Genomic DNA, 19779 nt, shown 5'->3' with positions numbered 1-19779 from the left:
TGAATGCTGACATCTTGTGAGTCGCCTAACCAATACATTTAGCCATTCACTTCAAGCATCAGTAACACTGGGATAGCTGAACCTTAGAATTGTCTTCTCTCTTTTCACAGTGTTAGTGGGAAAATTCTACTCTCTGTATCTCCAAAGGGGATAAAGTTATGCACAAAAGGGGTGGCAAACCATTCTTCTTTTTGGTTTTGTAAATCCTTTTGTGTAAAAAAATAAAGAAAATGGTAGTTTTAAAGACAAAAATCACAATATGCAATTACCTTACAGATGCAGAGCTCACAAATCTGTCATTTTCTGTTATTCAAATGCTGTGAAAAAAAGCAAAAATACATAAAATATCTCCTGGGCCACAAAGAGAGATCTTGCAACATGCATACATTAATATTCAATCTAACAAACAAAATATGGATTTTCAGTTCTGACAACATTAAAAGTAATAGCATATAAATGAATGCTGGAGGCAGACCATTTTATAACATCAATATATAAACACTTTTTGAGCACTTACTATTTGGCATTTACATATTGTCCTAAGTGCTACATAACCACCATGAAATATAATTATTTTGTGAATTATTATCATGAATTATTATTTATTTCCATTGTATAGATAATGAACCTGTGGCTCAGAAAGGTGATGTAACTTATCCCAACTCACACAGCTATAAACGATGTTGCCAGGATTTAATCCCAGATAGTCAATACATAATTTATACTTGAAGCCATGACATTTTATCACTTTCCTGACAACAGAAAAGGGTGATAATTTGTAGCTTCAAAATAGAGATGAAATAAGTAAATAAACATTTAAAACATCAATTAAGGGAGACACAAACTGCTAAAATATAAACAAAGATGTATCTATTAATACATTTACTATAATTATGTACCAATTCTTTCAGCATATTATTTTTCCCTTGGATTTCTCTAATTTGTGATATTGCATGACAAAGCAAATTTACTTAATTTACTGGCTCTAATTTTCTCATATATAAAATTGGGATGTTTTCACTATGAGAGATGCTGTGATAATTAAATGTTTCTGAAGGGTCCAGCACACTGTCTGGCATATTTTGAACACTCAGCACATGGTAACTACTACTATTAGTCATTAGTTAAAGACAATGTAATATAGAATGTGCTCTAATTCTGGTATTAAGATTTAGGTGGGTCATGTTACATTTTTTTGCCTGATGCTTAAGTCAATCATAGTTTATAATGTATTTTATCTTTTAGAAATTATTTTATCTTTTAAAAAATCTTTTTTTTCAAGATTTTTATTGGGGAATTGAGGGAAGGGGAACAGACAAGTTGCTATCTTTTTGTTCTTCAGACTAGTTGTGGAGGACGTTGCTTCACTGGCCCAAGTTGGCACCATCATTGCGCTCTTCCTGGGCAAGGCAGATCAATCGCCGGCTTCTGGACGGCTGCTCACTGCGGCTGCTAGCCACTCACGCTGGCTGCTGGCCACACACGGTAGCCCATGGCAACCCACTGCGGGGGCTGCAGTCTACGCCAGTCGCCGGCAACTCACGGCAGCCCAGCTCCAGGTTGAGCTGTTGTTCAGCATCTTAGCTGTAGAGGGCAGTGTCACTGGCCCTCCTATGTGGGATCTGAACCGGGGCCCTCTGGCGTCCCAAGCCAGCTCTTAACCAATTCGGTTGGCCTGTAAAAAAAAAAAAAATCTTTTAGAAAAAGTTTGCAAAAGGTATTTTTATGCCTCCCAATATATTTGAGGACAAAACAAAATGTCATATTCTATTTCCAAGACTAAAATAAATAATTCTTAGCTTGAATTCACCAGAAATAGGTAGATGGTTGCTTGAGGTCATATTGTAAAGTGCTGATACAATGTAAATGCTCACATTAGACATAAATTACCCATATCAGAAGCAAACCATTCATAAAGCACATAATCACAGATAGTCCTCATCATTTTACAATCCCTTGGTAGAATCTGTTATGAATATTGAATCTATCTAGAAAAAGGTACTTTTTTCCATGTCGATTCAACCTGAAAATGTCCCTTCTTTAATCTTAAAGTGTGGATCTATTAGTAAAAAGTTGGTAGATAAGCTATTTTTTTAGCTTATCTAGAGTGATATTCACTATGGCTACATTTATTTTCAACTATTCGAGAAAAAAACACCTAAAATGCTAGATAAATATAAAAACATTTATTTTAATACATGGCTGATCTGTTGACCACAAAGGAAATTTTCAATGACAAGAATGAAAATAAGTAAGCATTGTAGCTGAAGATTGTCCTGAAGGTATTTGGTGATAATTTTGGTGGATTAGGGCCTGAATATATTTAAAGATATGTCTAAATAGCAGGGAGAAAACAGAACCTGGACTATATCAGAATGACCAATTAAAAAATACCGTATTTATGAATGAAGCCAGGACCCAAGACTCTCAAAAACAACACTCTCAGAGAAAAATGCACCCATTTCCCTGCTTCTCCCCCCACCACACACACACACACACACACACACACACACACACACACACACCTATGAAACCTATGAAGGGGATGATAGAAATACCTGATCCTCTTGGTCAAGGCTTGCTCTGAGAATTCTAATCAGAATGCTGCACAAATAAGGGTGAAGGTGACTTAAAAGCTGGTCCCCAGATCGGTAGTCTTTCCAAGAGCCTGACAAAGGAATCACAAGCCTACTCTAGAGGAACTCATTTTAGAACCACATCTCAAAGTCTTTCCACAGAGAAGTTTCCAAAGAATATGAATCACATTCAAAACTCACTAAAATCATAAGAAAAATAAGTCACCATGAGTTAAATAGGAAAATACAAGTACAATTTAAAATCAGAACCACCAAATTCATAATAGGAACAAAGATAGTAAGTATACTATATATATATTATATTTAACATACAATTTAACATCAAGTGAAGAGGGTTGAGTTGATCAAGCTTCTCAGTGTATAGCATCCCAATGAAATTTGGCTCTGTGAAACCCCTTCTATTTCCTTTAACCACATCCTTGATTCCTTTTTATATCCTTATAGGCAATGGTTTAGTTATGTGAATATGTGTCCTTGAATTGGTATATAATATTGAAAATATATAGTGAGATTTTGGGGTGTATAAATTTTGATTTACATGTATGCTATTTTTGTTGCACATAATTTACCCTGTGCTGTGTGTTTTTTGTTTAGCTGAGCCATCCTGCCACGTGTTGGCAGCTCAGCGGCTGCTCAGCTTGGGCCGGGACTCGAACCGCTGTTGCTCAGAGCTCACACTCTTAAGCAAGCTCTTAACCAACTGAGCCACTCAGCCGACCCTAACCCTGTGCTGTTTTTAAAGTCTATCCACGTTGTTGTGTTTTCATTTAGCGTGTTTCCTACAATTTGTTTAACTATTTTCTCTGTTCACACAAACACTGCATGATGAACACCTTATATGTTTCCTTACAGAACTTTGTGAAAATTTGAGTGAGAGAAAGAAAATATGAATCAGGAGAGAAATGCTTGCTCCCAGGTACTTACTGAATTTGAGTAAGTTACCCTTAAGGATGGATGGTTAAGTGTCTAGTCTTGCAACTGACTTTATTAGGCTTCTAGAGATCATTGTGTTTGAACAACAAAACCGGCTCCCTAACCTGTTGTTGAAAATTTAAAATTTGCTTAAAAGCCTTTAATCATGATTGCTAAAAAGGAAGTTCCATGTTATTATTACTAGGAAATATCTAGGAAATTGATCTTTGGCTTTTAAATATATGATGCTGCTAGAAAGACATTGCATTTGAGTTTTGACCTGAACCTAATCTCTATACCTAAAACTTTCTCATTGTGTTACATTGGGCTGGTAACTTAACTGACTTAGGAGCTTTCGATGAATCATCTGTAGTTTGGGAATAAATACCTATTTTATATAATTATTGTCATGATTAGTGGCATACATAAAATACCTATCAAGAGTGATCCTGACTCAAATTTCACTCCCCTTCTCATACCCCGCCTTTAAACCTTCCATAATGCTTAGGAGAATGGCTCTTCATATTTTGTGGACATTGACTACTTTGAAAAATAAATGAAATCAATCTACCAGTTTTACTTTTTAAATCACAAATATATTAAATACAAAATATTTTACAAAATATCAAGGTTATCATGGACCTCTTTTAGAGACTAAATATGTTTTAAAAATATTTCCAAAGTATCATCAAAGCCTCTCTTTCCATGGAGCACAGCCTAACAATATGAATAGATTCACAACCCCCATGATTGGAATGAAGAACTTGTTTACTGGGAAATGATGTAACTAGACCAGAGTTAACCTGGGCAGTAACAGCACTCCAGCCCAACAGAACTCATTATGCTCCCTTCCACTGTCAGAAGATAAAGAATGAGAGCTTTCTGCATACCTTCTGCAAATTATAATTTGCTTTATATGGAACATTCATTAATGGCTTTTGTTTTCTTGTCCTGAGGCACACGTTTCCCTCTATGCCTTTGGTAAATGGTTTCATTTGCTGCCGTTATTTATTATTTGTACTTGTCAGATTTTTAATTGTATAATTAAGATGCCATTGGTCTTTACTAATAAAAAAAATCAGTGTTGTGACAGTATTGTACCAAATAAATTTCGAGGTCACTGAATATAAAAAGGAAATTTAAAGATTTCAAGCTACAAGGTATGTAACATATTTCACTTAGGGGCGAGTTTAATCAGGTCTAGGAAATAACCAGTTTTGCTAATAGCTATTTGAACACAGACAATCATTAGGTTTGTATTATTCACAGAAAAGACATTAGACTGGTGACCAGTGTTTGAAATGCAGAAGTTTAGGAAAATAAAGTTAGTATCAAACAAACAGACATTGTTTGCAGTTCTTTTTTATGAAAACAGCAATATTGAGAAAGAAATAAAACCAATTTAGAACAACAAGGAGTTTTCCTTGAGATAACAAAAACTGAGGTCTAGAAAGTTTATGTCATTTGCACAGTCATGAGGTCATGTACTGATTGGGTTTTCTCCATGCCGTTCTCATTCCAGCCAACTTCACTACTGACTTGTTTGTTTGTGTTTTCTTTTTGTTTGTTTTAGTTTCATTTCTCTCTATACTTTGGGCACGCTACTGCTTGGCCCCACTGGTAGCATTGCATAGTTTAGACACCTATGTCTCTAAGATATGGAGATTGGAGGAATATAGATTAAAACATTTATAGGGCTATCTTCAAGTATAGTTTTTTAAAAATAGATTCTCTTTCAAATGAATATTGATTTACACGAATCCAAATTGCCTAATTACAAAAAAAAACCCCTGAATTTATATAGATTAACATAATTAGCTAAAACATACGCTCATAGGTACTATGTAGACGATACATTGTACCACTATTTGATCATGAATTATTTTTATCCTCAAGATAATTTTTTTCATTTTCTTCTTTTGGAGAAATTGTTCCCGAGTCTTGTCTTTTTTTTTTTTTTCTCTTCTCACTGGTGTGAAATGAGGCTTTTAAAATGCCTTTATATTTCTTCTTGTACATGAACTGTACCGTGCAACCAGCTTTTGGCCTTTTTCCCCTTTTAATGTGAGTAACTCTGAGACAGACAAGTTACTGGAACAAAGCATTCCCAATTCTCTCCATGAGAAATCTGCTGACACCTGAACTGGCTTCTACTGGAATTTGTTTTTGGCTGATCTTTACATGACCTTTGAAATCCTGGCATCTGACCTGCCTTGGGCTTGGACTCCATGGCTCTAAGCCTAGCTGCTTCAGGGACTTTCTCCTCCCAATCTAGCATTTTCTGGACCTCTCCGTCTGTCTTAACCCCGTGGAAGCCAAGATATAAGAAGCTAATATTTTCTGGCCCTGTTTGTTGGTCTTAACCCTATGAAAGATAAGCTATGTAAAGCAAAATATCACACACCTTTCCTAGTGGTTATTTTGTCTTAATGAATGTACTGGAGCTGGAAGATATGCTGATTGAGGGAAAATGATGAGCTAAACTGGAAAATGCCAGATACTGGGAAACGTTTGGTATCGTGTTAAAAAAATAGTCTTGGGGGTCTGGCCGAGTGGCTCAGTTGGTTAAGAATTAGCATGGGAATGTGAGCTCTGAGCAGCAGGGCTGCCAGTTTGGTTCCCACATGAGCCAGTGATGCTGCGCCCTCTACAGCTAAGATAGTGAACAACAGCTCAATCTGGAGCTGGGCTACTGTGATTGGCTGGCTATGGTGTAGGCTGCAGTGGGCTACTGTAAGCCACCATGAGTGGTCGGTGCCAACAAGAGCTGCCGTGAGCTGCTGTGAGTGGCCGTCCAATGGCTGGGAGTAACTGCCTCAGCCGGGAAGAGTGCAATGATCATAATGCCAACATGGGCCAGTGAAGTGATGTCCTCCACAACTAGATTGAAGAACAAAAGGACAGTAATTTGTGTGTTCCCGTCCCCTGATTCCCCAATGCTGCTCCCCTCCTCTAATTCCCCAATAAAATCTTAAAAACAAACAAAAACCACAAATACAAAAAATAGCCCCAGACAGATGATGTAATATTTTACTTAAAGGGTTCTTCTAAATGAGGCAAGGTTAAAGTTAACAGTCAGATAAAAATTTTAGAAAATGTCTAAGACCATGAGTCCAAAAGTAATATTGTTAATAATGCATTCTTTCACACTCAGATGGACTTCTTGGTTCTGGCTCAGGCTATTGACAGATGTGCCAACATTCTCCTGGGGGAACAAAAAAAACGAATCCTCACAGGGTTTCTGCACAACTAGAAAAGGGAAATTCTAGCCACCTCTTAATAAAGCATGTGCTCCAGAGATTTGCAACTCAATTTTGTAGACCTAATGAGTTTGAAAATGATTGGAATAAACATTGAAACTTTGGTAGCAGCTTAGCCAAATTCTGGCTAATCTCTATGTCCTCTGTGGTTTGCCCTTCACAGATGCAAACTCCTCACAGCTATTGCTAACCAAGATCATTAGTGCCATACAAAGCCAATTGAAAACAAGTCAAGTGACAATCCTTGTTGTGTATCTTTAATTTACAAAGGGAAATTCTCTGGGCATTTTTCATTAGCTTCTAGCAAGTTTAATTGGATGAAAACATTGCTTTCATGATCTTTGATACCGTGTGTTGGTACAAATTAAAGCATTGCAGCTTCTAGTCACGGAATTTTGCTTTTCAAATGCCTCAAGAGGATTAGGCTAGACAAAGGAGGGTCCTTAACAGAAATATTATAAATCTCCAAGGGTGCAAATTGATACTTGTAAATATCAAGGTTTAGTACTAAATAAAAGATCAAAGTTCAGATAAACACATGCATAATCAAACACTCATGAGAAACATATAATGTGTTCAAAATAGATACTGAATTTAGGAGTTCTACATTACATGAAATGGTGACAGTACTTTTATAGAAAGATTTGTTTTAATATATCACAGTATGCAAATCTTGTCTATGTGGTATCATCACACAGTGACAGCTTTCTGACCAATTTGAATTTATATAATCACTGGTGGCCTATTAACTGAATTTGGTCAATAGGAAGCATTCAACCTTGTTTATTTTTTTGTATGATGACATTGATTACTCTGATGAAGCAGTCTGTGGCCGGGAAAATAAATTAATCTTCTGCAGTTAGGAGACGGTAAAGGGAGGAGGCAGCAGACCATGATTTAATACATTTGTCTAATAAGATAATCGCAGAACTAGTCATGTCCATATTTTCTGGTCGAAAACACCATTATGTTGATATTTCGGAGGTCGTCAGTCTTTGGAAGGTGGTCCTTCACTAAGCACAGTCACAAATTCCTAAAGTAATCTCAATTATTATTAGGAAATATGCCTGCTTCTGCAGGCCAAAATACTTGGATTGGCTTTTAATAGCATTTACTCCCCAAAAGGGCGTGGTGCATCACTTGATGAATTTCTAAAAAAAGAGCAAGGGGAACTCCTAAGGATAGTGTCACAGTTATGATAGTGCACATTATCCACTTTCACTATCTAGGGTTATATCTGCCAAACAAAATGAATGTTTGTGTCATCTACTAACTCTTCTGGGCATTGACATATTCAGGCTATTGTATCTTTCATTGACTAGACGCCAATGGGTAGGCCTGTGCCTTTATGTTGTGAAAAAGGTTATTACCTTTAAAAAAAACTGACTCCTTAATGAGTCTATGGATACTTTTTGGACACATAACAAATATGCATCATGGATGCCTCCACTCCCTATTCCAATGGTCATGACAAACATGACAGCATCATGACACAGGCATGTGGAATCCTTCAGGAGAGTGTGTCAGGCTGCCGTGTGTCAGGATGGGTATAAGAGTAGAAAAGTTTGGGTCCTACTCTAACTATGTTGTGAATTTTGGAAAACAATCTGGTCTTATTATGAAAATATATCCAAACAATCTCTTATGGAACAATCTCCTTGTAGATGGCAAGCCCCTTTTAACGATGCTTAGTAATTTCAGATTCTGATGGTAACACTTTCAGGCTTGTCCCTAATTCCAGAGTGTGTGCTCTCTTTAGATGATGTAGTCCCCTATTTTATACTAATAGATTCAGCCAAATGACCAAATGGTCATTTTAGCAGAAGAATAAAAATGTTTGGAAGCTTTCAAGTGATGTCTAGAAGCATTTTAACCTTTTTTGGGTATAAATTATGCATGCAATTAAAATATTGCTAATAATTCATTTGCTTGAATAGTCATAACTTTAAATATGATATGTAGCTATTTGATTCAGCTTCATTTTTTAATTAGAAAAAAATGAAATCATTTTTAGCATTAAAAATCTTTAATAATATTTTAAATGAAAGATCATGCCAGTGGTTGTGAAGAATTAATTTTAATTTCTAGAATAAATCAGTGAAACACATTTTTCCTATTAAGAAAATGTTTCCTAAAAGAAAAAAAGAAAGTATTTGTATGCAAGCACATGCATTCTCTTCTTATGCAAATCTCAAAAATGTTTTAATTTTCCTGAATGTTTCATTGACATTATACATAGCAGTGAAGGATTCAGACAGAATCTGTTTTATGTGAAAATAAAGGTTCCTGTTGAGCAGCACAGGCTTGAAAGCCACACCAGGAAATTATGATAAACATTTAAGTACAACGTGTGGTTCCATGATGGTGGTGTAATGGTATGACTCTGAGTAGGTGCAGAAGAAACAAATGACAAGAAGAAATGCTGCTTGAACGCTGTGGCATTGGGTTCATCTTTCTCATTTTCCCCAAACGTTCACAGTAGATGAAGGAATGTCTCTCCCATCTTCTCCTTTTGTATGTCTGCCCAAGAGAACAATCTCATCATATCTCATCAGGCGCTGCTTCTGACAACTCCTCAAAGAATACTCCCCAGCTACCTGGGGCCCTCAGCGGTGAATGGGCGGGGCTGGTGCTCAGGTGCTCATGGCCCGAGAGTGGGCGCCCACCCCACCGTGTCATCTTTCTCTTGCTGGGACTGAAACTGCCCCGCTGGATGCTACTTCTCCCTCTGAACCAAATGGGAGAAAGCTTAATAGATTTCAGACCTTGTCCCTAGTGGTTTTAATTTTTTTGGTTCACGGAGGGCGAGATTGAACTCACCCTTTAACTGTAAAATTATACCGAATTCCCTAGGATCCAGGCCAGGACTCTATTCTAATCATCACACTTTGTGCAGAACCCTTAACCTTTCTAATTTATCCTAATTTCATGTTCTCAAATTAGACACAAAACTCCCAGATTCATCCCTACCTCGTGTCCCATCATCTTCATTGGTCTGGAGAGACTTATTTGACAGCCTCAATGAATGATTCGGGCTTGCATATTAGTACCTATGTCATCTTTATTGATATTTCACCTTATGAGAGCTCAGACATGTGAAAGGTAAGGAGGGATCTAATGAGCTTATTTGTACATCACCTGTGGTACCAAGGAGCACAGAATGAGGTAGAGTGGTATGCAGTGAGGAAAACAGGATCTAGAATTGGGTCTTCTGGGTTTGAATCCTGACTCTGCCACATACTATAATAGCTGAGTGACCTCAGGCAAGTTACTTAACCTCTCTGTTCCTCAAAAAAAAAGCAAAATAAGGGTTAAAATTAGAAACAAAATCCTAAACTTATTGGGAGGAATAAATTAATACATTAACATATGTAAAACACTCACTTGTGCCTGGCATTTAGTAAAGACAGTGTAGGTATTTTCTATTCTTATTTAAAAAATAAAACATTATAATTACAGTTAAATCATCTAATACTCCCTGTATGAATACATCACTCTTCTTTCAGCCCAAAGGTATCTATTATCTTCAATTGAGTGTTTATCATTTTTTCACAAATATATAAATATATATACACATATACATATATGGAGAGAGAGGGAATATAATATTTTATATACTATATATAAACATATATATAAACAGAGGTATGATATATATACAATTATATATTATGCGTATGTGTATATATACGTGTGTGTATATATACATATATATATATGCAGTACATAATATTATGCGTTTTAAATATTTAACTAAATATCACCATACTGTATATATTCTTTTGTAACTCACTTTTTCTCTCAATATTATACTATGAGATTTACTCGTGCTGATACTGTAAGTTATAATTAATCCATTTCTAATTAATTCATTCAAGTATTCTAGTATATGAATATACCACAATTTTATTATTAATTCTCAGTTATTAAACAGTTATGTTACTTTCAGTTTTTTGCTATGAAGACACCTCTGCCACAAACATTGTTTAGATGTCTCTTCCCATGCCTCAGATTTTCTGTAGAGTACATATGCGTAGGAACAGAAATGCTGTCTTAGAATATGTACCTTTTTAGATTTTTTTTACATAAAAACAAATTGTTCTTCAAAGTAGACAAGTTAATTTGTCCTTCTGATAGCTATGATTAAGACTTCCTATTTCACCACATCCTCACCGAGACCCAATACTTGGCATTCTCAGAAATCAGTATTTTTGCGAATATCCTAGTGTGAGTGATTCTTCACTGTGTATGTTTTTAAATACTTTTATTCTAGTCCAAGTGTTTTTACTTGGGTCCACTGACTATTCACATTTTCCCTTCTGTGTATGTTACTTGCCTACAATTTCATATTGTCTTGTTCTTGATTTTGTAGAATATTCTATATTATTTGTTGTAAACAACCTATTATTTGTTGTTTATATGTGTTTCAAATATCTTAGACAATAGCTTACATTTTCATTATGCTTTTAATGATATAATGTACATGATTTTTACGTTTTAATGCAATCACAAATCTCAGTATATTTTAATAATTTAGACTTTTAGTATTTGGGCTAATAAATGTTTAGCTTATGCAAAAGTGAAGTAAAACACAATACAACATTGTACATAAAATATGATGTGATTTATCTTGGAAATATGCATGTAAGAAGATTGAAGTAAAAATGAGGTGTAAATGTTAGCATTGATGCTATGGACTGACTGTGCTCCCCCCAAATTCATATGCTGGAATTCTAACTGCCAAGGTGATTGTATTAGGAAGTGGGGCCTTTGGGAGGTGACTGTGTTGTAAAGGTGGATTAGCTTCCTCCTAAAAGAAACCTCAGAGAGGTCCCTCACCTCTTCCACTATTTGAGGACACAGAGAGAGGACAGCAGCCCCCTATAAACCAGACTTCAGTCTCTCACCAGACACCGAATTGGCTGGCGCCTTCAACTTGGATTCCCCAGCCTTCAGAACTGTTAAGACATATACGATTCATTGTTTATAAGCCACCCAAGCTCTGGTATTTTGTTCTAACAGACTAAGACAAGTGGCTTCTACTATGTAATCGTATATTAGGCATTTTTTTCATCGTTTTTCCTTTGTCTTTCACAAAAATTCTATTGTTTAATAACTATTCTGCCAAATATTCCATAAGTAATAGTAAAAGTTTTAGAGACTGTGGGTTGGCCTACAGGCACAAAGGCACATACACACGCACATGAGCTCAAGACAGCAACCTAATTGTCAAGATGAGGGGCACTGGGAAGAAAACACCATCCATGGAACATCATTTGCTCTTCATTGGGAATCCTGTGGGGATCAGACTTACTGAAGACCATCTGCTGACTAAAATGGCAGTCTCGATTGAATCAGTATGCAAAGCACACCTTACAGCCTTCATCCAGATTCTTCAAGTGTTTTGATAAATAACGTCCTCTGATTGAGTGTGTTTTGAAAAGGGAAGCTAACTGAGCAAAGAGCAGAATGGTGACTAATCTAGAAAGAAGGGGACAATTATCAAACAGCAAGCAGCAGCCTCCATATAAATAATGTGTCTCTTCAGGACACACACTTTGACAGCTGGTTGGAGCTTCCTTCTAGCCGGTTAGGGTCTCTCCTCCTGGTTAGGTCACCTCCCTGGATGATCATAATGCTTAGTGTCACAGCAACGCAGAAGCAGCAGTAAAGCAACAATAACAACAAAGCCTTTTGGGCATTGACATCACTTTTATCTCTTCAAGTTGTATGGTTTTGTAAATCGTCTCCACTTTGTAAATGTGCAAAGGCAGACTACAGGCTTTCTTTTAAAACTGGAGCTTTTATCTAACAAATGATGCCATCAAAATCAGACAGTGGTAGGGGTTCTTTTACCTCTCTCCTGGTAAGACATTTTATCATTATTCTCCAACTGATTAAGTTTGAACTGTTTGCTCCAGGGGGATTATACAGAGTATAGTTTATGTTTAAGGATGCTCTGTTGGTGCAATGCAACGAGTGTGCAAATTCTCTAGTGAGTCTGGACAGGTAAGTAGTTCATATCAATAATTCAAAACCTCTCCTTCCTGAAACTCTGCATTCATCTCAGTTACTCAGATTAGGATAAAATATGGGATGTAACTGTTGTGGAGCCACACAGTTTCCTAAACTTTTCTGCAAGCTCTAACATTCCAGCTGCCTTTCCTCTTTACTTTACAGTTCTCGCCACCAATATATTGCTTGAGGGTTATTCTCCCTGTTTACCTGTATGTAGAGAGCACCTCTCTGATCTCTCTCTTGATGCCTATGGGAATCAAACACTTAGGCCATTGTTTATACAGAGAAACAGACAGATAGATAGGAAATTACAAAGTTGGGGATGTTAAAAAATGTTCCAGACTTGCTCCTTGGTTAACAGTCCCTGACTCCCTTCTGGGATGGTAACTAGACACCATATTGTTTTTATGGCTCCAAGAAGACCAATTCTTCCCCATTGTAGACTGAAGAGGTAATCCAAGGGAGAAAAATAAATGTCTGATTTTCTCATTTGGGCACTTTCCATGTCTGGGGATTTACACTGGGTAACACTCATTTTCCTAAGCCTCTACACCTCACTGAAAAACCCTCTGAACATTTCTTGCCTATCCAGAGAGTGAAGGAGAAAGTAGATTTTTTGTGTTCCCATCTGTTACCTAATGCTTTATGTGGGATAAAATGTATTATTGGTACCTTGGGAAATTCTTCAATGCTTTTATTTAGTACACAATAGAATTTGTAATTTAACAAAAACAGGTGCTCCCCTAAATTCTGCCTCCTACACACATAAAATAAATTCTGTATGAAAGTAGCTCTAACCATGGTACACTATAAAGGCAAAAGTTATCTATAGATATTTTAGAATCATAGTTCCTATAGCTGTCTGTACCTCACAATTTTTTAATACAACTTTTGTTTGAAATAATTAAAGTGTATGAAAACAGAGCTTCTGATTTTAATAATCTGAATTTAAATATTTCGGGTAACATTTTATTTTATTTTTTTTAAAGATTCTATTGGGGAATTGGGGGAGGGGAACAGTGTTGGAGAATTGGGGAAGGGGACCAGCCAAGTTGTTGTTCTTCAATATTCATTGTGGAGGGTGCCAGTCGCCATCTGGTTTCCCGTTGGTAGCTCGTGGCCTCTAAGCTCAAGGTGCCAAGTTAAATCTTAGTTATGGGTGGGCGTAGTCACCATTCCATGTGCAGGAGTCGAACCAGCAGCCTTGTTGTTAAGAGTGCACGCTCTATCCACTGAGCCATCCGGGCAGCAGCTCAGCTCAAGGTGCCAAGTTCAGTCTTAGTTGCGGGTGGGCGTAGCCCACCATCAAACAGGCAATCTTGTTGTTACACCAACTGAGCCATCCTGCCACCTGTTGGCAACTCAGCGACAGCTCAGCTTGGGTACAGTGTCACTGGCCCATGTGGGAATTGAACTGACAGCCCTGTTGCTCAGAGCTTGCGCTCTTAAGCCAACGCTTAACTATCTGAGCCACTAGGCCGGCCCAATTTACTACTCGTTATCTCTGGTGAGATCTGCTATCATATGGTAATTTTAAAATTAAGTAGCATTTTCAATTGAACCATTAAATGATGAAATTTAAAATTAATCCAGTGATATGCAGGTAGTAGTTCATTCATCCTATTAACTCACGTTAGCCTTCTGTTACTCATCAAAATTATTTATTCAGATTGTGTGGTGTGAGTCCAAAAGGAAAAATGAGTAAGTACAAAAAAGTTATATGTATTTTTTAATACTGGTTTTTATGGATTCAGAACATATTCAACTGAAATTGGGTCTTAGAGAAATTAATATTCAAATTCTAGGTAAGAACAGCCAGATTCCTAAATTTCAATCACTTTGTACAGACTTATGATGAAAATCCTGATTTCTGGATTTCTTGTCATCAGAACTCTAAGTCTATGAATTGATGGTAGCACCAGATCTGTCACTAACAAGCTAGCCAAGTAACAGAAATTCTTCTACTTTCTATGACCTTCATGTCTGAACTACAAAATATGGAGGCCAGCTAGATACTTTCTAATGTAATTCTGATCCTAATATTCTGTGATTGCATCTAAAACTACTCTACCAAGACTGTTTACTTTTTAATTTAGATTTGCAGATAAAAATTAAGAGCTCCCACCCTCTAAAAGGACTACTTCTGCAATTAGATTCGGGCATTCTGTACTATTAAGGGAGAATAGTTACTATATGATCTCTCAGATAAAAATAATATCTAACATGCATTTATGCTGCAGATGGCACAAATTTCAAGTACAGAGATATAATTCCTATTGCCTTCTCTCCAGAGTTGAGGAGTAAGCAGTCTTTCTATGGAATATTAAAAATTCAGTATTGATTTCTGGCTAAGTAATTTTATCATTTAGACACATTAATCATTGCAGTTTTCAGAGTGCATTGAATAACTGGTGATCAGTGGTTTGGTAAGCACATTCAGTCAATGGTCACAACATGCAGCAAGATGGTAGATAGAAAGGGTGTCTAAGAATCTTAAAGTGGCTTGATATCCCTGGGATGTTGTATTACCATTAAACCAATAAAAGAAGCGACTCGAGTGAAAAAGGCATATAGGGTGAATGTACTAGCTTTTCTACTTTAGGGAAGACAGATTCACATGTTAATACTTCAAATATGTTCAGGAAAGGCATTCAGCTTAAACCCAGGCAAAAGCTAGTTTATTCTGATGGGTGGCTCTTAGGACATTTATCTCAAACAAATCCTTTGTGATGATCAAAATGAGGCAGAGTATTCAGCATCTTCATCCTTTCTATTCAGAATACGATCCACTGATGAGCTACCTGAGAATGTGTTAGAAATGAAGAATCTCAAACACTTCTCCAAAACTGCTAAATCAGAATCTGCTTTTTACAAGATGTATATACAGCTTGTGAAGCATGTGTTTGAAACCTTTATAACTTTAAAAACCTTATTTTCCCCAATTCAGGCCAAAACAGCTTAGTTAACGTCTACTTTTTCTGGATGTCATGATGAATTTCTTTAGCATGGAGGACACCTTTTCCAGAAGAGGTATTTTCCCCATGCCATTTTCCCCCAAATGTTAGAGGCCAGCAAACAAGGGACTGTTCTAGCAAGAGCTACAGCTCTGCCTCCACACCTGGCCTGGTTCCTACTCTGAGGTTTCCTTTGGAAGAGGAACAAAGCTGCCAGCTTCACCACTTCTTCTCAAGCGCCTTCATATCAAGTCCCAGGCAGACCCTCCACCAATGAAAATTTCAAATTTTTAAGGAAACTGGGCTGCTTTGTTTCTTTTTTTCTCTTGATAAGAAAGCGTCCTTTACTTCTTGTAAACCTCTGTGACCCAATCACAGAAGCTTCTCTTTCAGCTAAAATGCCTTTTATTTCTGGACTTTACACAGACTCTTTCCCCTCTATAATACAGACTAAGCCAGTTTTGTTTTCATTGAATCTTAGAGAACCCTGATCCTTTTTATAGCACTCATCTAAATAAATAACACACTTTTATTGGTGACATTATTACTATCTTGACACTAGAAAGCAGCAAGTATGTCTTATTTCTATGTATTCCCTCTGCTTAACACAATGCCTGACCCATAGTAACCATTTAATAGTATTTGCTGATTAAATGAAAAACAAAATATGAGACTCAGAGAGGTTAAGGAATTGCTCAAACTGTCGCACAGACATGAGACATTTCTGACTATAAATTGCATATTTTTTTCTTCTACACTGATGTTTTCTCCCCTTTGGCTATATCCCAAACAAAACACTTCAGAATCCCTGGCTAGGGACCCTTGCGTTGATATCCTTAAGGTCCTTTAAATATTCTAATTTGCAGCCGTGCTGAGAGCCACCCTCTATATTTGGCTCTCTCTTCAAATAGAACGATAAAAAAATCTTCCAATATAATAAGGAAGAATGGCAATTGAGGAAATCAGAATAAACGTGTTACTTGGTAGGAAAACAGAAAAAACAAAAGATACTCAGTCTAAAGTAATGAAATCTCAGAAGGAACTTGCTATCTGTCTTTAACTCTTTGAAAGATTTTCTTTTATTAGTGAGATTAGTGAGACTCATTTTATGTAGTGTTCTCAGCAGACAGAACCCAGATAAAATTATGTAAATTACAGGAAGGCAGTTTGGGGCTCAGTATGAGGAAAAAGCCTCTGAAAGCTTGAACAGTGAAAATATATTGGATCGATTTTACAGGTGAGGAAGAATAGGTTGGATGTGTTTAGGTAAAGCTGGATGTGTGGGTTGGTGAGGTCCAAATGCTGAATTAGGTTAATTAAAATATAGCTGCATGGGATTCTATGATTCTATGTTTTATTTAAAAATTATATATATATATATATATATATATATATATATAATACTAAAAGTAATGATAGTGAATATTTGTTGAATGTTTATTGTGGGCTAGGAAGTACCTTCAACGATTTATATCATAGTATTACCTCTGATAAGCCTCACGACAGCTTGATGATGCTGATATAATTAATAGCCCCATTTTAATGAGGAGGAAACACAGACATACAGAGATTAGTAAACCTGCACAAGGTAATTAGCCAGAAATTATTGAAACAGGGAATCAAACTCAAGTAGTGTAACCTTGAAGCCTGAATCTAGGTCATTTGGTTCCAATCATCCATACAGATTGTCGATATTGATCAAACAATTGAATATGACTGTTACTTTTATAGACATACATAGGTTTAATCTATCTACTTTCAGATACAAGAACAAAGTCATTCGGGAAGAAAAGATTAAATTCAATTCTTCTCTTAAAAACTGAGAGATTGCAATCATATCTTAGATGCAGCAAAAGATGAAACTCTGTTTTGTTGGCTTAAGATGTTACAGAGATATGCTTGATCTCCCTACTGAGTGATTGAAGGACCAGCTGGGGTGCAGCTTCTCAAAGCCTCAACTAAGAAGTTTCACTAAAAAGTGTTTTATATTCTCCTAAATAACATTGCCAAAAATTTTTTAGGGCAATCAAACACTTTCTTTGTCTGGATCTCTGCTATTAGATCTGTACTAAATCCACAGTTGAATTAGTTTTGGTACTCAGAGGCTAGTGTGGGTTGTCTTATATATGTCATCATATGGTTAAACATGCTTAAGATGTATGCCTCTATATATCCTTGTGAAATGGATAGTCTGGGATTTGTATTATCTAATGATCTTTCCAGAAACTATATCCTCCAAGGATAAATAATAAGTTAAATATCTTTGCCTTCAGGTTGGAAAATAAAAGATGTCTCCCTGATTAACTTTGTGAACTTTCATAGCTTATTCTTAGAACCTCAGTTTACTCCTCTCCAAAGTGGAGAAATTTATGCCAACTCCAACAGATTCAAAGAGGAGTAAATGGAATAATTATCTAAAATTCTTGGCACATTTCCTGGTTCTCAGCATATGTTAAGCAAGTTTTAATTGCTTTTCTTTTTACCTCTTTGATTCTTTGTTCCATCATCTTGAAAATGGGGCCAATAAAACTCACTGACTTCTCCTATCATTCAGTTGTGAAGATAAAAAATGAATTTATATATGTTCAAATGCTGTGAAAACTAATTTACTGTTTACAATTATCACTATTAGTCATGCCCCTTTTAATTACTTAGTTATCTATTACTATTGAGTTGCTCTTGCATTTTGATTCTCCAGAAATAAATGTGTGTGTGTGTGTGTGTGTGTGTGTGTGTGTACTCAGTTTAAGGCACTATAGAGATATTACTGAGAAAAAAAAGCAACTTCATAAAGTTAGATATGTACCTAAGCTTGTTCCCAGGGAGACAAAAAAACTGGAAAGTGCTAAAAAAAAGTATTGCTGTTGTAATTGCCAATTACATTCTGTTTAATTTTGCTCTTGTCTTCCTGCACAGCTCCAGCATTAAGAAGCAAGAGAGGGGCCGACTGAGTGGCTCAGTTGGTTAAGAGCCCAAGCTTTGAGCAACAGGGTCACCGGTTCGATTCCCACATGGGCCAGTGAGCTGCGCCCCAGCTGAGCTGCTGCTGAGCTGCCAACAGGCAGCCGGATGGCTCAGCTGGTGACAGCACGTGCTCCTAGCACGTGCTCCTAACAACAAGGTTGCTGGTTCGAATCCCCCCCCCCACGCCTGCAGCTAAGATTGAACAGGGCACCTTGAGCTGAGCTGCCACGAACTGCTGACAGGCAGCCGGATGGCGACTAGACTTGAAGCTAAGCTAGATGCGCCCTCCACAACTAAGATTGAAGGACAACAACTTGGCTGTTCCCCTTCTCCAATTCCCCAACACTGTTCCCCTTCCCCAATTACCCAATAAAATCTTTTAAAAAGAAGCAGGAGAGGACACTCTTTCAGCCAAAGGACGTCTCTCTTCTCCCCACTTTAGTCCTACCTAGGATTAAGTACCCACAGCCACTGTCTATAGAGGGTGAATATTTCCACTAGTATCAGGAAAATTGACCCATTTTTCTTCTTATTCAGGCTTATTAAGGCAGTGCTTTTTCTTTTTCTTCATAATTAACCACTTCATCTCCATGCATGCATTATTTTAGTTCAGTTTGAAATTTTACTACATTTATGAACTGCTTGTGTTTGTTTTGCTGTACTAGTGTTGCATACACAGAAAGGATGCAAGTTTGGGATAAAGTTAGATCAACAGCTCTAACAGAAAACTCTTCAGAATACAAGCAATATAGGCATTTTTCTCTAAATAAATTATATTTCCACTCACCTGATAGTGAAAAAGAGACATATGTTTGAGCTTATTTATTATTATGAAAGTATAAAAAACAGGGCAAAGAATAAGTTGTGATGAAGTATGTTATACTTATTAGTATATTTATAAAACTCTTAATGAGAGAAATATTTACTTCTAATAAAAGTCATAGCACTTAATTATTTTTTATATACATGATCAAAGAGAGACTGAGGACTGGCCGAGTGGCGCGATGGTTAAGAACTGGTTTGGGACGCCAGAGGGCCCCAGTTCGGATCCCACATATGAGGGCCAGTGACACT

Source organism: Hipposideros armiger, unplaced genomic scaffold (genome assembly GCF_001890085.2).
Source record: "Hipposideros armiger isolate ML-2016 unplaced genomic scaffold, ASM189008v1 scaffold_184, whole genome shotgun sequence".
NCBI classification, from domain to species: Eukaryota; Metazoa; Chordata; class Mammalia; order Chiroptera; family Hipposideridae; genus Hipposideros; species Hipposideros armiger.
This window is presented reverse-complemented; position numbering follows the sequence as displayed.